We start from the raw sequence: 20365 nt of genomic DNA, 5'->3' as shown, positions 1-20365 counted from the left end.
CAGAGTCATTGAGCACGAGTCTGTAAACTGGTGATCACGGCCCTGTGGGGCCAGTTGCCAAATTGTTCATTGTGAAAGTTAATAGAGACCTTTTGAATTAACTTTTCAGTCCTCTCAATTGTTGTTCACAAAATCATACGAAAAACAGTCATGGCACTTCTCTCTTTCATTGGTGTTGTGGAAAGAAACTCCAGGGGATAGGTATGGAGTGGAAAGCAGAAAAGCCCTTCTTTTCATGGCTGGACGTAGGCAGTGTGACTGCAAGATGGGGTTAGGCTGGGCATTTCACTAGGGAACTGAGCATGCACAATCACGAACCCCCTCTTCGTAACTCCACCTACTTGTCGAACTGCTATTGGCAGGGCGGGAGTCTGTATATATTGTGCTAACACGCACCCCGCATACAAGCCCACTGTCCAGACTGCGTTTTGACTGTCAGCACAGCAAAACCATGCTTTTTGCTTTAAGCAGCCCTGGAATCAGAGACTTGAGAAGCTTTAGGTAGAGAGTCTAGCTGTGAGAGGCTCCTTGTGGTGCCCTTGGCCCACAGGCTGTAAGCTGCAAGAGAAATGAGAGTGTCTCAGTTCTTACTTACCAGGAACATCGTTACATCCAGTTCCAGTAAACTTCAGGATGCCTCTGCAATGCCAGAGCCTGGACAGGTTAGGTCAGCCTCTCCAGGGTGACTTCAGATCTGACAGACAGGCCTCTGAGCCATTATGTAAGGAGCAGGCCTCCTGCCACCACACAGCCCAATTGCCTTGCTGGCCTCATGAAGCACAGCCTGTCCCTTGACCACCACCTAGGCATTATTGATCTTCATCTGTACCCTGCCATGGCAGCATGCTTGTCTTGACAGGTGCAACCACCAGCAGCAGCAGCAGGTGCAGTTCTGTGCCAGGCCAAAAAAAGCCTCCCTCCTGGCTCCTGTACCAGCACTGCAGTGAGGAGCCCAGCCTGGAGCCCTCCCAACAGGCAGAAAGCACTGGCCTCAGGCGGTCTCAAGGCTGCAAGGAGGCAAGGGGACTGGCTTGAAACCCCAGGGGAAAGCTGGGCATTTTCTGAGCAGAAGAGCCTGCCTGCAGAAGATGTAAGGCACCCACCCTGGAGCCAGCCTGAAGAGACATCTGTCTCTTGGCCAGGAATCAAAGCTGGGTCAACGGCTTGGAAAGCAGCTGTGCTCACTAATATTCCAGCAATGCACCTGTGGGCAGTGCTGCCTCCTGCTCCTCCAGATCAGAGCCTGGCCAGCCTCCTGCTGTTCCACTTCACAGACTGGCCGGCCTCCTCCCTCCAGCCCCCCTCCCCCCCCCCACTTCCTCAAGCCACTCCTCATGCTCAGCCTCTCAACTGCAACCACCTCCCTCCCTTGCTCTGCATGCAGTCAGACACTGCCAGGTGCACCACCTCCACACTGCCTCCTTAACGCCATTTTCCTGCTCCAGAGCCAAGACAGAAGGGGAGCCACTTGCGTCTAGCGGTGTAAATTACCGCTTTTGTGGATCGTTTGATATTTTGGTCCTTGCTCAGGAACTGGACAAGGCTTGCAGTGGTGGAAAAAAGCTCTGCACATACCTATTCCACCAAATCAAGCTCTCCCCAGTCTCCCTCTAAGTCACCCACACCCCCCATTTATTCTCCCTTTGCCCCTCCACGCTTTTGCTCAGCCAGTCTCTACCTTGCCTTTTCCATGGATCTCTGCCACTCTCGCAAACCATTGCCCCTACACACCAACAACCTGCACGGCGGTCATGGTCTGTGTTCAAGGGCAGACGCTGCCCTACGTCCCCAAGAGGCTGGAAGTGCTGCCAGGAGATCACCATCTGCCCTGCAGCAGTGTCCCCGCCGTAGTGCTCACAGCAGGCTTGGAGGCCCCCTCAGATAAATCTGAGAGGCAAAGTGGGGTCTAATATCTCGCCTCACCCTGGTTGTCTCCACCCAGCTGCCTTCTCTTCTTCCCTGGAAGCAGCAGAGACACCAGCTGGGGGGTGAAACCATCCCCCCCTCCGGTGGCAGGATATCCCAGATGCCCGGCTGAGGACAAGGCGCTGGGAGCTTCAGCTGTAGCCCCTGGGGTTACGCCTCTCAAGGCCTCTGCAAGGCTGGCAGCAGGTGCCCGTCATGCTCAGTGCAGGTCCCAACTGCAAATCTTCGAGTGGAGCCTAGCCCTGAAACTCCCAGGGAGCCGGGTGTCATTGCACAGGGCACGTGATCAGCAGGGCAGAGAGGGCTGGAGCAGGTAGTTGTGGCCGAGTGGTGAAGGCGATGGACTAGAAATCCATTGGGGTTTCCCCGCGCAGGTTCGAATCCTGCCAACTACGGGGCGCAGTTCCCTTTTGGGCTCCCTGCAATTGACCACGCTGCAGCCAGCAGTGGGACTCAGCTCCACACTGTGCCTGGCGCCCAGGGACTCAGTGAAAGCCCTTTGCCTACAGCACTTGTCTGCGCCTTCCCCCCCCCACCTCAGAAATTCCTGGATGAAAGGGAAATCCTGCTCCCATTGACAAGGTAGGCAGGTTGGGGAAGAGAATGGACCAGTGCCGAGTACCAGCCATGACAAGAGGTCCACCGTTGTTGGCTCTTGAACAGAACTTAAGAGCCTGATCTCACCTCAGACCTCATGCAGAACAACCCTACCAGCTGTCTGTCCTCCCTAGGCCTGAACCTACAGCAGCTCACCTCCAAAGACAGCCTGCACAGCATGGCCCTCATTGCTAAAGATGAAGGGGAGGCACCTCCTGGATCTGAGATCTTGCCAGCACTCACAAAGTGCCCCTCACTTTAGGTCTTACAAAGGCAGACTGGTGTGGAGCAGCAGGCAAGGGGTGGGGGTGGGGGGAAGGGAAGGGGCCAGTGCCAACTATGAGCTACAGAATGGGAGAGCACAGCACAGCACAGCACCGGCAGGGCAAGGCCCTCACCGCTGGTGTGAAAGGCAAGGCACCAACTGCTCGACAACTTGCTTAGAAGAACGAACACTGCCTAGGACTAAGGGCTTTTACCTGAGCGTCAACGTCACCTGACGACCCAACCTAGACTGGTTCTCACTGGCTGACAACACCCCATGCAGATGATAAACCAATGGGAGATTTGTCTTTCAAAAAAACCCCGGGTATACAGCCACGGCCAGAACAGCAATCAACCTGAATCTAGTATAAAGCCCCTCCACCTGCACGGGACATTGGTTTAGAAGAATGAAGATTAACACCCCACAGAGCATCTGTCCACACCACCTGCCCGGGAGAAGCACATACTGATCTTGGGAGCAATAGTAACTGATTAGCCCACCCCTTAACATGAGTAATTTGATTGGTTGACACAACTGTATTGTAAACATATACCAAACCTGCTTTCCTCTGTCTCGGGGTCCTCCATGCGTTAGGCTGGGCTCCAGCCAAATGTGCACAGCCAAATTAGGAGTATTAGTTCCCTTGTGGTAATTCTACGCTTGGTGATGCTAAGCGTCCTTGTCTCCGTCCTCGGCCGGCAAAGAATGGACGTTGACACCGGGCACAGTCCCACAGCCCCCTGGGAGCTGGACTTCTGGGCAGGGTGGCAGCCCTCCTGAGCTCGCTGGAGAGCAGCTGCCCTCTGCCCTGCAAAGCAACAAGGCTGCCCCCTCGCTCCGGGGTTTCCTCCAGTGCCTGCAGAGCCAGCTTGGGTGGCCAAGAAGAAAGTCCCCATGCAGGGTTATGGGCAGGAGATGTGGGGAGAAGGGCAAGGCAAGGCCCTTGAGCTACCCACCCCAGGCCCAAAGGAGGTGAACTTTGCAGAGAGCCCATTTTCTGGCCCGCGTGAGGGCACAGGACAGAGAAAGGGAAGGAGGCGTGAGGGCTGGCAGTGCCAGGGAGCATCAAGCAGGGCCGTGGGAGGTGCCGTCAGAGGTGCTGGGGGGAGCAGAGTGGCGCAGCGGAAGCGTGCTGGGCCCATAACCCAGAGGTCGATGGATCGAAACCATCCTCTGCTAATTGGCCCTTTTATTCCCTCCTCCTGACAGCTGCTGCCCCTCCCAGCAACTTTTAACCTGCACTGCTCTAGCTCTCTGGGCACCCATGGCCCTCCTGTTCTGTCAGTCCCTTCTCTCTGCCACTGCCACCTTCTTTCTCCTTTGCCTTCTTAGGTGCCAGCACTCCCATAGTGCCCCTCGGCAAGGCAGACGGGTGGCTGTGGAGCAGCAGGCAGAGCTCCCCCCACAAGGAAGTGGGTGGCCTGTGGACACAGGCATTTCTTCCTTCCCATCCGGCAGCTCAATCCCAACTTCCCAGCCGCAAGCAGGGACCTCCAGGAATCTGCAGGTGGGGAGGAGGAGGACAAGGCTGCTGCTACTTTGGCAGACACCACTGCAATCAGCTTGACCATCTGGGGGGTTTCTCCATCCTAGTCAGTTTGCTGCCGTGCTCACTCGCAGCTCCAGCCAGGAGCAGGGCTGAGTAGGTATTCCCAGTGGGCACTGTATTGGCCATACGTGGCTAGGTGTTGGCAGTGGTGGGGAGAGGGGCTGCTGCAGGGTGGCCTCTGTGGGGAAGAGCTAAGGGGCTGCCCTGCACCACACACACAGCTGGTTCCAGGGGCCTCCACAACACTGAGCCATCTGCAAAGCTTGTGGCACCCGGGGCACCCATGCTGGCTGGAGCAGGTGGATATTCCTGAAGGAATTGCAACCTGCGGAGAAGGCACGCCAGTGAAGACCTTTCCTGATGGGCCTGAAGCCTGTGGAAGAGCCCACACTGAAAGAGATTTTCCTGTTCAGAAGCGCAGCATGTGGAGAACCCATGCTGGAGTAGTCTGCAGTGAAGGAGTGCAGCTGAGCCTGGAAAAATTGGGAGGCATGGCGGTGTTTTCTTTGTCTTCTCTTGCTCACTACAAGACAAAACACACACATAGCCTGAGACTTTCCCTCTCTTCTGGCTTCTCAGGACTGGAATTCAGTGCTGGACACCCACCCCCTCACTCCCACGTGCACATCAGCAGGTGCTCTGAACCCTAGACTGTACCACAGGTCTGTGCAGAATCCGTGCCTGGAGCCCAGGCCTGGTTTGTCCAGTGTCCCGCTCCAACCCTGGGCAGCCCCTGATGCCAATCCACTCTCCCCACTGGCTAGTGCAGCTTGAGATTTCCTAGCAAATACCCCTCTCTCTCTCTCTCACACACACACACACAAAAACACCCCATAACCCCCCCAAAACCAGAAAAGCACAGTCTGACAGAAATGAGCTAGGAGAAGAATGCAATGAAAACAAGACCAATCGCATTCTTGTTCTTCACCTGTCTGGAAAGGGTTTCCAGGATGAGTTGCTCCTTCCCCTTCCCAGGGATCGAGGTGAGGAGGACCAGCCTGCCGTTGCCCCCATTCTCCTTTGTGCCTTTTGGGAAGACAGGAGTGACAATGACTTTCTTCCTGGACTCAGGAGCCTCTCCCAGTTGTCGCGACCTTTCAAAGATAATGGAGAGTGGCCTCTTCTATGGGTCTTTCTTGGCTGAGTGCTTCACGTGCTTCCTGGCAGCAGGAAGATAGCACGGGTATCTGCAGGTGAGCTCCCTGTTACCTGAGTACCTGACTGGCCAGAAGCCAGAAGATCGCTTGCATGTTGACTGTGAGTCTGCCTCTGGCTCTGCAGGCAATGGGCCATCCACAGGAATATCGCTTGTGCTAAGTGCTCGTCTTCATTCCAGAGTGGATACCACTGCACGGTATATCTTTTCATATCCAAACACTTCTTGGTCCAAAGGAAGCGGACAGTCCCTGAGAGGGAGATCTGAGAACATGCGGGCATGACAGTGTCAAAAACGGCCGTCCGGCAATCACAAAGCAATAGGAGAACCCACGGGGAATGACGCTGTCAGAAGTTGCCTCTTCCCTTTGTTTAGCGAGTGGGGGCTTCCTTGCCTGACGTGCTTCTGGGTACACAGGTAGGGTTGGCTGGTCCTGGCAGCCAATCACAGGTCTGCCTGAGAGCAGGTGGGTACGACGGGGTCCAGAAATGGCTGTCAGCCAATCACAGAGCAGTAGGAAAACATGGTGGTTATGGTGCTATTTAATAAGAAAATGGCAGCTGAAAGAAAATGGTGCCCCCCGTGTATGTAGGGGAAGGTACGTCCTGGTCACGTGTACTTCATCATTCATCACTGCCGGCATGGGCATTCACCAAAGCAATCATCCATCACCAAAACCAGTGGCAGCACAAGGCAGATTTTAACCCAGGAACAGGTAATGCGCAGAGTCCTGCAACACAAATTGCTTACTGATTGCTGAGCTACTACTGCACACGTCTACAAGCTATGGACATATCCATTGCCTAGGAAGAAACCCAGGCTGGTTGCTGTGCCTTTTTAATTCAACCAAAGGGTACATCATGCAACCACATGTTAGCCCAGGACAGCGTGGTCGTGACTCCAACTGCGGCAGCCTCCGACCACGCTACCTCAGCGTTATGCCCTCTGGTATTCCCCATGGGCACTGTATTGGCTAGCCATGGCAAGGTTTTGGTAGTGGAGGGGTCAGGGGGTGCTGCAGAATGGCCTCTGTGGGAAGAGATAAGGGGCTGCCCTGTGTCAGACACAGCCAGTTCCAGCTCCACAGTGGACCCACCGCACAAGACAGCTGAGCCGCCGTCAACATTGGTGGCCCCTCTGTGAAAACATATTCCAGAAAGGGCAGAAAACGACAGGCAGAGAGAGGTGGGAGGAAAAAACAGAGTGGGTAAGAGCAGAGACACATCCTGCTTGGACAGGTAAAGGAGTTTGGTGTGAAGCACTGAAGTTGTCCCGGCACAGGGGAGAGGAAAGGCGATGTTTTGTGTTTGTGTTTTTGTTTCTCACTACTTGCATCCGTTTTAAGTGGCCAAGAATTGATTTTGCCCAAGTCAAGCCTGATTTTCCCACAAGAGTTTTGGCTAAGCCGTGTCCGTGTGTTTATCTTGAGCCATGAGATTTCTCATTGTGTTTTCAGTGCTCTGCATCGCCCTGCGGGTGGGGAAAGCAGTGAGCAGCTGGGTGGGCGTTTGTCTGTGCTTAAACCACCACAGGTACGTACACGCAAACGCACCTGCACCTGCATAGTACGTGCGCAGCTGGCCCACATATGAACGCAGATGGGGAGCGTGACCATTACCAGCATCTAGGAGCTGGAGTTTCCGTAGCCAACAGCTCAGAGGCAGAGAAGGACACCCACGTGCCAGCAGGTTGAGGTCGTGTGTATGTGTGCAGGGGGCTGGAAGGAGGAGGCGGGAGAGTCTGTGAAGCGGGGGAGCAGGCAAGAGGGCAGTTGGTGACCTGGCAGAGCAGGAGGCAGGCAAGAGTGGGACGTGGAGGAGCAGGAGGGAGGCCAGGCTCTGGGCTGGAGGAGCAGTAGGCAGCAGTGCATCCAGGAGCGTTGGTGGTATAGTGGTGAGCATAGCTGCCTTCCAAGCAGTTGACCCGGGTTCGATTCCTGGCCAACGCAGACCAGCTTTTCTTCTGCCTGGCTGCATCGTGCCTTCCCCATTTAGCAACAGCAGGCTGCAGGGGCTGCTTTATACCATTCTGAGATTTCAGGCAGTGTTGAAGCACTGCAGCAGGTGCCCAGAGAACCTTGGGATTCTCCATGCCTGGGTGTCACACTCAAGTTTCAGTGGGGCTCAGGCACTGTGCTACCTGCTCTAGCTTTCGGGCTAGCCCTGCTTTAGGCAGGCATTTGGACTAGTGACCTCCTGAGATGCCTTACAGTCTACCTCCTTCCATGAAGCAACAATTCCCAGAGAGCTGTGCCCTCCCTCCTTCCTCTACATCACGGGCAGTAAGTCAGCCTCTTCCCCGCAGGAAGGGGAGCCCGCTCATTGCTCGGCACTTGGCGCATCTCCTGTCCTTTTGCCTTGACTCTCCAGACCCTTTCCCACACGCTGACCCCTTGAGACCGACACAGCATTCCCCCAGGTGTCGGTGTGGCACAGCCCTCCTTGCCCAGCATGCCCAGCCCTGAGCAGGGAAGAAGGAAGCACCCTTGCTGCCCCAGGAACCATCCATGAGGCAGCGCTGCAGGCCAGGTGCTTGGCTTGCCATCCCCTGGGGCTCTGGAGGGAATGGAGGAAGTCACGGGAAAGGCAGACGTGTGCCCGAAGCCCTTGACAGGACACTGGCGTGCGTAGAGCCGTAATTCACTGACGGTTCCTTTGGTTGCTCCCCTGAAGGAGTGCCTTGGGCTTTGGGAGATGTGTCGGAAGTGTGCTGCCCCTGTGCTGGGTAGTCCGGTTCCATGCGGTACGAAGCGCGTGTAGGAGCTGCGATCACCAGTCCGCAGCCCTTGGTGGGAGCAAGGCAAGGGTGCTCCCAGGATACATCTCCCCCTGCAGCAGTGCCAGGAGGAGGCTGGCTGAGGTGGGCTGGCTCTGGCAGCTGCAGGGTGCGGACCAGCAGCAGCAGCAGCAGCAGCGGGTCAGGATGGCCGAGTGGTCTAAGGCGTGTTGCGTTCAGGTTGCAGCCTCCCTGGGAGGCATGGCTTCGAGTCCCACTCCTGACAGGCTCTTCTCTCTGGCTGCCCCCCTTCATGGTTTCTCTCTCTTGGCCTCTCTCTTCAGTGGAGGATTCTTGCCCCTCTGGGGGCTCTGCTCAGCCTGCTGACCAGGTCTTGCTGCAGTCCCAGCTCCTGTAGAAGGAGAAATGGGCGTACCTATGCTGCCCACCAGTAGCAGGTGGGTAGGCCTAGAACAGAATCATGGAAGGAGGAGAGCCCCTGGGGAACTCCACTTTTCCACTCTCCCCTACAAACGTGACATTCTGCATGCCTCTCCTCTCCCCTGCAATGTGGAGCTTTGGGCATTCTTCAAACATTCACCCACAAAATACTCTCTCCCTGCTTCTGCTTTACCCTTCAACAACCCTTCTGGTTGGAAGGAATTTCAGGGAGAGTGCATCCTCCTGCTTCAGGCAGGCTCCCACCAGCTGATCAGTGCTTTGTCCTTTTGGGTCATAAAATACCTTCAGGACAGACGTTTCACAGCCTCTCTGGACCCCTGTTCCCACGCTTAGGCACCCTCCGGGTGATCATCTGTGTTTGTGTAGCCAGTCACAAACCGCCTGCTCAACTTCTGACGATGGCGCTCATCCTCCAGCCATCGCAGTAGCCTCCTGGTAGGCACCAGGAGGCTCCTATTAGATCCCTGCTAAGCATTTTCTTCTCCCAGCTGAGCAAGCCTTGGGTCCTCAGCCTATCCTCACAAGGCCAGAGCCCCCTGCCCTGACTATCCTAGCGATCCTCTGTGGAACATGCTCCAGTTTATCATCGCCATTCCTTGGTTCCCCAGATAGTCCTTCTCCCCCCGTTTTGGAGATGGGGCAACTTTTCCCTCTCCTTTGTCATCAGGGAGCTCCTCTGCCCTCTGCTCCCAAAGCTGGAGAGCCCCTGCGATGCATCCTTCCCTCTTTCAGGCCCAGTGGCACACTCTGTAGGTGGCAATCCAGGATGTGGCATTGACCAGCAGGATTTCAACACCCAGAAAGTTTCCCTGAGCTGGCAGTTCCTCACCAGCAAACAGGGACAGCACCAGTGGGAAGAGGGACAGGTGGGAGTAAAGGCCCACCAGTAAGAGGCCGATGCGGGCATGGCAGGCTCTCTCCAACACTGCTGACAGGACAGAGGCATCTTCACACAATCCCACCACAGGTTGCACGAGCACTGGTGGCATTTTTCAGAAGGACCCCAGTCAGGAAGTATGAGCCACAGAAGAGGTCCTCCTGTGCACACAGGAGGAGGAAGAGGAAGAGGGGACATGCACAGGGTGGTATCAGAGCATGCCGGAGCATGTCGGGGTTCATGCTGAAGGAGCTGGGATTGTTCATCCTGGAGAATAGAGGGTGAGAGGGCTTCTGCTATATTAAGGTAGCTCTCTGGCTTGCCAAGGCCTGCCCTTAGCCAGAAATTTCTTGGGAGTGCAGGACACAGGAGTGGCTTGGCCTCCTGCGTGAGCCAGCCTGGCCTGAGCTGCAGCTCCCAGGAGCTGGGGAGCTCTGGGAGATCTCTGGCTGCCCATTGAAGCCTGTAAGGGGGGCACAAAGTGTCCTCCCCGCAGTGTCCCGCAGGGAGGAGCAGCATCGGAGGCTGCAGTGGACGGAACATTTGCCGTGACCTTGAGGAAGCAAACAGTCTGGGGAGCACGGGCAGCCCCAGCAGGCAGTGCTGCCAGGAAGGAAACCAAGGACAAAATACCCCAAGCAAGGAAGCTGCCTTGTGGGCACTGGCACACACAACCCACTGGCCCAGAACCCTTTCTCCCCAAGTGCTGGGTGAGACTAGCAGAGCCCCAGGAAGACCCTCCATTGCTTGGAGAAACGCTGTCTCAGCCCCAGAAGGGACATCCCTCCTCCTGCAGCGGCACAGCTTCTGCATGGGAAGGGGCTGTCCACCTCTTTGCAAGACCTTCAGAGACTGGGCCCTGCTCTTGCTGCTCCCAGACACTCCTCCCACCCTGCTCAGTCCTGCAGATCCCAGGGATGGATGAGGAAAGCCCTCAGCGATGCTGCTTCTCTGGGACATGCTTTCAGATTTGTGACTCTGTGGAAATTCAACCCTTCTCCAGTGACTAGGTGTTTCTCACGCCCTCTCTGAATGTAACTCTCCATTTGAAATCTTGGGCTTGGGCACGGCAGCCTGGTCTGTCCTGTGGGTTCAGAAGCACCAGCTGCCAGCCCAGTGCTTTGGGCAGTCCAAAGGTACCAGGCGGTTGCGTCCTCAGTGTCCCGGGCTAAGTGTGAGATCCAGCAGAGTGTCTCCGCATGTGTGTCCTCCCGTCTGACTGCTGGGAGGAAGGGCCCTGCTCTCAACACACAGGCTCAAACCCTGCCACAAGGAGGATAGCTCCAGTGCAGCTTCTCCCCACTGTGTGCGTGGACCCTTGGCCAGGTGGACCCAGGGCATGTGGGAGAGCTGCCTTGAGCTAATAGTAGAATTCACCGAAGTCTGGACCAGTCTGGAGCAGCCTCAGGAGAGAAAAACCTCATTCTCACTGCGGGAAGGGCCGCTTTGGGGCAGAAGGGGACAGCGTGTCCTGCAAAAGAGGACCAGGCTCTGAAGTCAGCCAGGACTGTCCCAGCAGAGGAAGGCAGTCCAGCTTGTGCAACCCATAACAAGCTGCCTTGGGTCCTCCTGCCAGCTCTTCCCTCTGTTGAACCACATCCCCTGCCCTCTCTCTTGGTCGCCCCCTTCGGCAAGGTCAGGAGCTTGGCTAGGACCGCAACCAAGAGTAAGGATATGTGGTTAGCGGCTGCTTAGTATGAGGTACAAGGTGAGAACAGGACAGGCAATAACTTACAGAGGCAGACTGGGAGGCTGTCCAACATGGGGGTGAAGGGAGGCAGCAGCAGAGACCGCAAGTGCAAGCATCGAGCCACAGATCGCTGAGCCACGAATGTAGTCTGCAAGGTGCAACGTTGAAGAGCTTCAGCTGGAAAATTCATAAACTAGTCTAACGAGGAAAAAGCAAGATTCTCCCAGGTTACCAGCCTGGGTCTTGTAAGAGAGGGCGTGCCAGGCTTGCACAAAGTGCTCTGCCACTCCCTTGAAAGATCCTGTGAGCAGAGGGTGGCCTGGTGGCCCTGAAGAAGGCTGCCCTTGCTGATGCCCAGGGAGATGGAGAGACTGCCAGGCTCAGCCAGGAGCACGTGGCTCGGCAAGGGTGGCCACAGGGGAAAGACCACACCTGTCCAGGAGGTCCCATGGTGTAATGGTGAGCACTCTGGACTCTGAATCCAGCGATCTGAGTTCAAATCTCAGTGGGACCTTGAGCTTTTGGCTCCCTCAGGGCTTTCCTCCGCATGCTTGCACATTTAGCTCTCTACGGCTACCTGAAGGGGGGTTGTAGTGAGGTGGGTGCTGCTCTCTTCTGTCAGGTGGCTGGAGATAGGATGAGAGGAAAGGGCCTCAAGTTGAGGCAAGGGAGATTTAGGTTAGCTATTAGGAAAAAATTCACTACTGAGAGGGTTGTCACACATTGGAATAGGCTGGCCAGGGAAGTGGTTGAGTCACCATCCCTGGAGGTATTCAAAAGGCGAGCGGTCGGTCGGGGTACTCCATAACACGATTTAGTGGGCATGGATGATGGTTGGACTCGATGATCTTGAAGGTCTCTTCAAACATAAATGATTCTATGATTAGCAGCCTTGCCTTGCTGTCAGGGCAATGGTTTAATGCACTCTCATCTTCCGTCCTTTCCTGTGCTCCCAGCCCTGGGACTGACACCAGTGCCCCTTCTGCTGCCCTGTGCCCACCAGCCGTCTGCAGCTTTCCTGAGCGCTGGACCTCGCCCCCTCTCTGCTCCCTTGGTCTTGATGGCTGCTCCTGGATGAGGGCGTCCAGCAGTGGCTCAGAGAATCACACAACACCTGAGGTGGAGAGCCTGCACTCCAAGCCTGGCTCAAAGCAGCCTCAAGTGGAGGAGGCTATTCAGGGCCTTGTCTGCTTGGATGTGGGACACCTCCAAAGATGGAGACGCTACAACACTCCCCGGGCAACCGTTTCCCGTCTTTCATTACCACTGTGTGTGGCAGTACTTGTATTCCCACCCCTGTCCATTGCTTCTGGTGCCATCCATTTCTCTGAGGCTTTTCTGTCTTTCTCTTGCCTGCTTGTTTATTTTTGGTGCTCTGGTATCAGTTCAGGGAGCTCCACCCACAACTGGCAGTGCCCCGTGCATGGGGACAGACTCACGGTCGTGGGAGAGAGCAGGTTCTCCCTCTGCCTTTATCCTGGGGTCGGCTGGGATAGAGTTTACTTTCACAAGGAGCTGGAGGGGGCCCAGCCAGGACAGCTGACCCGAACTAGCCAAGGGGGTATTCGATACCGTATGATGTCATGCTCAGTATATAACTGGGGGAGCTGGCGGTGGGGGGGTGAAGGGATCACAGCTCAGAAATGGGCTGAGCATCAGGTTCTGTGCGGTGAGCAATTGCACTGTGCGTCACATGCTTTATATATTCATTGGACAGCAAGCAGCCGTGTGGTGCTTAGTTGCCAGCTGGGCTTATCCCACGACATCCTTGCAGCTATGTTGGCGAACGGAGCGGGGAGGAGAACAAACCACCACGAGACTCCAGCGGTGCTGCACAGAGTCTTTAATGAGAAGGAGGAGATGCAGTGGCACGGAACAGAGACCAAGAAACACGTCTGCAGGGTTCAGGGAGGCACAGAGAATGGCCCATTTCCCAAGAACAAGCTCCAGGCAAAGCGCTTGCCTTTCCCCATTCCGATTGAGCCGGTGGCAATGCCAGCCCACCAAGAGCAGGCCCTAACTCCGGCACACTCCCTGCGTCAGCAGGAGGTTCAGCAAAGCAGAAGAGAACGAGCCCTTTCCTGAGGAGCTCAGAGCAAAGCAGAGCCACAGGAGACACGGCGAGGCCTGCAGTGCAGCGAGGAGCAGCAGGCACAGGTGCCTTCTGCCCGGTGGGATGAGGACACTCAGCCCACCTGCAAGCCGTGGCTACGCTCCTGCTGCTGCAGGATCCCTGTCTTCCTTGGTGCTCCAAAGGGGATGATCTGCTGGCTTCAGCAGTTCAGACCGCAGCGGGTGGGAGGCAGACACAGCCCTGACCCCCCCAGACCAAGGGAGCCCCCAGAAGAGATGGGAACCCCCCCGGCGCTGAGGGAGCTCCCAACAGCAGCTGACAGCGAGGATCCCACGGCTGTGCTCTGAGGGAAAGAGGTGAGGATGGGGCCCGGCAGGGTCACCACCACCGGAGAGGCCTGGATGGCCACCGTCGAATCAGCGCAGCGGGCGACACAGGGCTCACTGCAGCTGCTTGCAAGTGGGGTTGGGCCGGAGGCGCCGCAGGGCGTTGGGAGACAGGGTCTCAAGCAAGACATCTCTCGGCGAGGGAGGCAAAGCTGAAACACAGAGCAGGCAGGGAGCATGAACCTCAATAGCAGTCTGTCTGTCTTTTCCTCAGCTCTCTCCGTGGAGACTCTGTGGTTTCAAAACTCCCGGTACGCCTACGTTTGCCATGGCCCCCATTGTGCCCTCCGAGTTGCACGGCACAGAAAGGCTCACCCACTTTTGGAATAGGCCCCAGCGCAGTGGCTTTAAAGCGCCTGTGGAAAGACTGATCATACCCCATCTCCATTGTGGCTTTGAAGATGGCACTGGATGCACTTGGCCATTTGGTTAGAGACGGCCTCCTGCAGGTGCACGTTCTGGTGGGCAGACCCCCCTGCAGCTGAGCCCCATGGATCCCCTTCAGCTTGAATGAGCCCAGGTCTCCCCAGCCACCTCCCCCAAAAGGCAAAGAGATTGCAGCCCTTCAACAGTTGTATGGCAGGGCAAAGCTGAGGCAGCCCAAGTATCAGCCTCAGTAGCCACCAAGACAGCAGTTCAGCTCACAGAGAGAGATGGAGGGGACTCAGGCTTACCTTGCTCCTCGAGGAAAGGGAGGCAAGACAGGAGGATGCAGAGCCTGGAGCAGCGCAGGCTTTTATGCTGTGTCCCAGAGCCCTGGGGGACCCACAAACATTCCTTGCTCATGAAGCCTCTCCACACTTAGTAATTGCAGCTTGCCAAGGCCTCTCTGGTGATTAAGCCCTTGCCTCTTTCACTCAAAATGTTTTCCTCTCACTGCGTATCGCCTAACATCAATATAATTAATTTGTGTCCAGCTCTGCTAAAACCTATTTGCTCCGAGGTCTCAGGCTAGCTGTGCAGAGATTTTAAGTGACTGTGTCCTTCCACAGCTAAATTAACCCGTTTTGCTCAGCAAGGTCATCCCAGATGCCAAAGGCCTAGATGGCCTGCTTTTGAGCAGAGGCTGAGGGCAGTGAGCCAAAAGATCGTGGCTCTTTCTCCTGGGTCAGGGATGGGGGACCCATTCCATGCATTTCAAACTACAAAGGGACATCGGATCAGTCTCCCAGAGCACCTGGGAGTCACATGAGCCCTTGAGCAACCACCAAAAGGCACTGCCTTGGAAGACAGCAAATGCAGGAGGTTGCATAGAAGCACCAGTGGATTCAGGAAGGATGCTAAAATGTGTGGAAAATCCCATGACGAAAGCGGCACTTTGGGACTATAAGCTCTGGTATCCCTGGTACGCCTCAGTACGGGGCAACGTGTCCACTGAAGTCCACCGCAGGGTGACTCATGTTTGCCTGGAGTTCAGGGTTTTTCCCAACTCCTCCACATCATGATGACTCCCAGGTGCTCTGGGAGACTGATCCGATGTCCCTTTGTAGTTTGAAATGCATGGAATGGGCCAGCCCATCCCTCACCCAGGAAAAAGGGTTGTGAGCTTTTGACTCCCTGCCCTGAGCCTCTCCTCAAAAGCAGGCCATTGAGGCTTCTGGGATGACCTTGCTAAGCAAAACAGGTGAATTTGGGCGTGGGTCTCTTTCAGAGAAGGAAGCGGGCATCTCTTTGATCACAAAACCATGCTGTGGTAGAGCCTGATGAGCGTAAGCTAGGTCCTCCTGGCAGTCACTCCGGCCCACAGGGGTCTTCCTTCCAGCCCACAAAGGACTTCCTTTGACGTTGAGGTTTGCCACATCCCTGGTGAGACGAGGCTCTTCTCCCATATGGGATTGTGCAGTCTTGATGTTCTGCTTAAATTTACTCACAGTCTCGTGTGTGTCTACTAGGTGTTGAGATGCTTCATGAGCAAGGAATGTTTGTGGCCCCCCCGCCAGGGCTCTGGGACACAGCATAAAAGCCTGCGCTGCTCCAGGCTCTGCATCCTCCTCTCTTGCCTCCCTTTCCTCGAGGAGCAAGGTAAGCCTGAGTCCCCTCCATCTCTCTCTGTGAGCTGAACTGCTGTCTTGGTGGCTACTGAGGCTGATACTTGGGCTGCCTCAGCTTTGCCCTGCCATACAACTGTTGAAGGGCTGCAATCTCTTTGCCTTTTGGGGGAGGTGGCTGGGGAGAGCTGGGAGGAGGAGGGCTCTTTCAAGCAGAAGGGGATCCATTGGGCTCAGCTGCAGGGGGGTCTGCCCACCAGAACGTGCACCTGCAGGAGGCCGTCTCTAACCAAATGGCCAAGTGCATCCAGTGCCATCTTCAAAGCCACAATGGAGATGGGGTATGATCAGTCTTTCCACAGGCGCTTTAAAGCCACTGCGCTGGGGCCTATTCCAAAAGTGGGTGAGCCTTTCTGTGCCGTGCAACTCGGAGGGCACAATGGGGGCCGTGGCAAACGTAGGCGTACCGGGAGTTTTGAAACCACAGAGTCTCCACGGAGAGAGCTGAGGAAAAGACAGACAGACTGCTATTGAGGTTCATGCTCCCTGCCTGCTCTGTGTTTCAGCTTTGCCTGCCTCGCCGAGAGATGTCTTGCTTGAGACCCTGTCTCCCAACGCCCTGCGGCGCCTCCGGCCCAACCCCACTTGCAAGCAGCTGCAGTGAGCCTTGTGTCGCCCGCTGCGCTGACTCGACGGTGTTCATCGAAGCCTCCCCGGTGGTGGTGACCCTGCCGGGCCCCATCCTCACCTCTTTCCCTCAGAGCACAGCCGTGGGATCCTCGCTGTCAGCTGCTGTTGGGAGCTCCCTCCGCGCCGGGGGGGTTCCCATCTCTTCTGGGGGCTCCCTTGGTCTGGGGGGGTCAGGGCTGTGTCTGCCTCCCACCCGCTGCGGTCTGAACTGCTGAAGCCAGCAGATCATCCCCTTTGGAGCACCAAGGAAGACAGGGATCCTGCAGCAGCAGGAGCGTAGCCACGGCTTGCAGGTGGGCTGAGTGTCCTCATCCCACCGGGCAGAAGGCACCTGTGCCTGCTGCTCCTCGCTGCACTGCAGGCCTCGCCGTGTCTCCTGTGGCTCTGCTTTGCTCTGAGCTCCTCAGGAAAGGGCTCGTTCTCTTCTGCTTTGCTGAACCTCCTGCTGACGCAGGGAGTGTGCCGGAGTTAGGGCCTGCTCTTGGTGGGCTGGCATTGCCACCGGCTCAATCGGAATGGGGAAAGGCAAGCGCTTTGCCTGGAGCTTGTTCTTGGGAAATGGGCCATTCTCTGTGCCTCCCTGAACCCTGCAGACGTGTTTCTCGGTCTCTGTTCCATGCCACTGCATCTCCTCCTTCTCATTAAAGACTTTGTGCAGCACAGCTGGAGTCTTGTGGCGGTTTGTTCTCCTCCTCCCTCCGTTGGCTACGCGCTCTGCAAGGAGGAGCACTGGCTTCTGTCCCAATCTCTACCAGCAGTTGTGGGTGGAGCTCCCTGAACTTAGAGCAGAGCGCCAAAAAGCCTCAGAGTCATTGAGCACGAGTCTGTAACCTGGTGATCACGGCCCTGTGGGGCCAGTTGCCAAATTGTTCATTGTGAAAGTTAATAGAGACCTTTTGAATTAACTTTTCAGTCCTCTCAATTGTTGTTCACAAAATCATACGAAAAACAGTCATGGCACTTCTCTCTTTCATTGGTGTTGTGGAAAGAAACTCCAGGGGATAGGTATGGAGTGGAAAGCAGAAAAGCCCTTCTTTTCATGGCTGGACGTAGGCAGTGTGACTGCAAGATGGGGTTAGGCTGGGCATTTCACTAGGGAACTGAGCATGCACAATCACGAACCCCCTCTTCGTAACTCCACCTACTTGTCGAACTGCTATTGGCAGGGCGGGAGTCTGTATATATTGTGCTAACACGCACCCCGCATACAAGCCCACTGTCCAGACTGCGTTTTGACTGTCAGCACAGCAAAACCATGCTTTTTGCTTTAAGCAGCCCTGGAATCAGAGACTTGAGAAGCTTTAGGTAGAGAGTCTAGCTGTGAGAGGCTCCTTGTGGTGCCCTTGGCCCACAGGCTGTAAGCTGCAAGAGAAATGAGAGTGTCTCAGTTCTTACTTACCAGGAACATCGTTACATCCAGTTCCAGTAAACTTCAGGATGCCTCTGCAATGCCAGAGCCTGGACAGGTTAGGTCAGCCTCTCCAGGGTGACTTCAGATCTGACAGACAGGCCTCTGAGCCATTATGTAAGGAGCAGGCCTCCTGCCACCACACAGCCCAATTGCCTTGCTGGCCTCATGAAGCACAGCCTGTCCCTTGACCACCACCTAGGCATTATTGATCTTCATCTGTACCCTGCCATGGCAGCATGCTTGTCTTGACAGGTGCAACCACCAGCAGCAGCAGCAGGTGCAGTTCTGTGCCAGGCCAAAAAAAGCCTCCCTCCTGGCTCCTGTACCAGCACTGCAGTGAGGAGCCCAGCCTGGAGCCCTCCCAACAGGCAGAAAGCACTGGCCTCAGGCGGTCTCAAGGCTGCAAGGAGGCAAGGGGACTGGCTTGAAACCCCAGGGGAAAGCTGGGCATTTTCTGAGCAGAAGAGCCTGCCTGCAGAAGATGTAAGGCACCCACCCTGGAGCCAGCCTGAAGAGACATCTGTCTCTTGGCCAGGAATCAAAGCTGGGTCAACGGCTTGGAAAGCAGCTGTGCTCACTAATATTCCAGCAATGCACCTGTGGGCAGTGCTGCCTCCTGCTCCTCCAGATCAGAGCCTGGCCAGCCTCCTGCTGTTCCACTTCACAGACTGGCCGGCCTCCTCCCTCCAGCCCCCCTCCCCCCCCACACTTCCTCAAGCCACTCCTCATGCTCAGCCTCTCAACTGCAACCACCTCCCTCCCTTGCTCTGCATGCAGTCAGACACTGCCAGGTGCACCACCTCCACACTGCCTCCTTAACGCCATTTTCCTGCTCCAGAGCCAAGACAGAAGGGGAGCCACTTGCGTCTAGTGGTGTAAATTACCGCTTTTGTGGATCGTTTGATATTTTGGTCCTTGCTCAGGAACTGGACAAGGCTTGCAGTGGTGGAAAAAAGCTCTGCACATACCTATTCCACCAAATCAAGCTCTCCCCAGTCTCCCTCTAAGTCACCCACACCCCCCATTTATTCTCCCTTTGCCCCTCCACACTTTTGCTCAGCCAGTCTCTACCTTGCCTTTTCCATGGATCTCTGCCACTCTCGCAAACCATTGCCCCTACACACCAACAACCTGCACGGCGGTCATGGTCTGTGTTCAAGGGCAGACGCTGCCCTACGTCCCCAAGAGGCTGGAAGTGCTGCCAGGAGATCACCATCTGCCCTGCAGCAGTGTCCCCGCCGTAGTGCTCACAGCAGGCTTGGAGGCCCCCTCAGATAAATCTGAGAGGCAAAGTGGGGTCTAATATCTCGCCTCACCCTGGTTGTCTCCACCCAGCTGCCTTCTCTTCTTCCCTGGAAGCAGCAGAGACACCAGCTGGGGGGTGAAACCATCCCCCCCTCCGGTGGCAGGATATCCCAGATGCCCGGCTGAGGACAAGGCGCTGGGAGCTTCAGCTGTAGCCCCTGGGGTTACGCCTCTCAAGGCCTCTGCAAGGCTGGCAGCAGGTGCCCGTCATGCTCAGTGCAGGTCCCAACTGCAAATCTTCGAGTGGAGCCTAGCCCTGAAACTCCCAGGGAGCCGGGTGTCATTGCACAGGGCACGTGATCAGCAGGGCAGAGAGGGCTGGAGCAGGTAGTTGTGGCCGAGTGGTAAAGGCGATGGACTAGAAATCCATTGGGGTTTCCCCGCGCAGGTTCAAATCCTGCCAACTACGGGGCGCAGTTCCCTTTTGGGCTCCCTGCAATTGACCACGCTGCAGCCAGCAGTGGGACTCAGCTCCACACTGTGCCTGGCGCCCAGGGACTCAGTGAAAGCCCTTTGCCTACAGCACTTGTCTGCGCCTTCCCCCCACCACCTCAGAAATTCCTGGATGAAAGGGAAATCCTGCTCCCATTGACAAGGTAGGCAGGTTGGGGAAGAGAATGGACCAGTGCCGAGTACCAGCCATGACAAGAGGTCCACCGTTGTTGGCTCTTGAACAGAACTTAAGAGCCTGATCTCACCTCAGACCTCATGCAGAACAACCCTACCAGCTGTCTGTCCTCCCTAGGCCTGAACCTACAGCAGCTCACCTCCAAAGACAGCCTGCACAGCATGGCCCTCATTGCTAAAGATGAAGGGGAGGCACCTCCTGGATCTGAGATCTTGCCAGCACTCACAAAGTGCCCCTCACTTTAGGTCTTACAAAGGCAGACTGGTGTGGAGCAGCAGGCAAGGGGTGGGGGTGGGGGGAAGGGAAGGGGCCAGTGCCAACTATGAGCTACAGAATGGGAGAGCACAGCACAGCACAGCACCGGCAGGGCAAGGCCCTCACCGCTGGTGTGAAAGGCAAGGCACCAACTGCTCGACAACTTGCTTAGAAGAACGAACACTGCCTAGGACTAAGGGCTTTTACCTGAGCGTCAACGTCACCTGACGACCCAACCTAGACTGGTTCTCACTGGCTGACAACACCCCATGCAGATGATAAACCAATGGGAGATTTGTCTTTCAAAAAAACCCCGGGTATACAGCCACGGCCAGAACAGCAATCAACCTGAATCTAGTATAAAGCCCCTCCACCTGCACGGGACATTGGT

At 56.0% G+C, this 20365-nt stretch overlaps 5 non-coding genes across 5 annotated transcripts; all 5 read left to right on the top strand.

Annotated features, from left to right (window-relative positions):
- The first annotated feature begins 2239 nt into the window (after positions 1-2239).
- On the top strand, positions 2240-2321 carry TRNAS-AGA (transfer RNA serine (anticodon AGA)). Its single transcript has one exon. It is a non-coding gene; the product is annotated as a tRNA-Ser (tRNA).
- Positions 2322-3895: 1574 nt separating this feature from the next.
- On the top strand, positions 3896-3967 carry TRNAM-CAU (transfer RNA methionine (anticodon CAU)). The gene has a single exon. It is a non-coding gene; the product is annotated as a tRNA-Met (tRNA).
- Positions 3968-7369: 3402 nt separating this feature from the next.
- Positions 7370-7441, top strand: TRNAG-UCC (transfer RNA glycine (anticodon UCC)). Its single transcript has one exon. It is a non-coding gene; the product is annotated as a tRNA-Gly (tRNA).
- Positions 7442-11679: 4238 nt separating this feature from the next.
- TRNAQ-CUG (transfer RNA glutamine (anticodon CUG)) lies at positions 11680-11751 on the top strand. The gene has a single exon. It is a non-coding gene; the product is annotated as a tRNA-Gln (tRNA).
- Positions 11752-19418: 7667 nt separating this feature from the next.
- On the top strand, positions 19419-19500 carry TRNAS-AGA (transfer RNA serine (anticodon AGA)). Its single transcript has one exon. It is a non-coding gene; the product is annotated as a tRNA-Ser (tRNA).
- The last annotated feature ends 865 nt before the right edge of the window (positions 19501-20365 follow it).

This window comes from Accipiter gentilis, chromosome 10, assembly GCF_929443795.1.
Source record: "Accipiter gentilis chromosome 10, bAccGen1.1, whole genome shotgun sequence".
Classification (NCBI taxonomy): Eukaryota; Metazoa; Chordata; class Aves; order Accipitriformes; family Accipitridae; genus Astur; species Astur gentilis.
The sequence above is the reverse complement of the archived record's forward strand: the minus strand, read 5'-3'. Positions and strand labels throughout refer to the sequence as shown.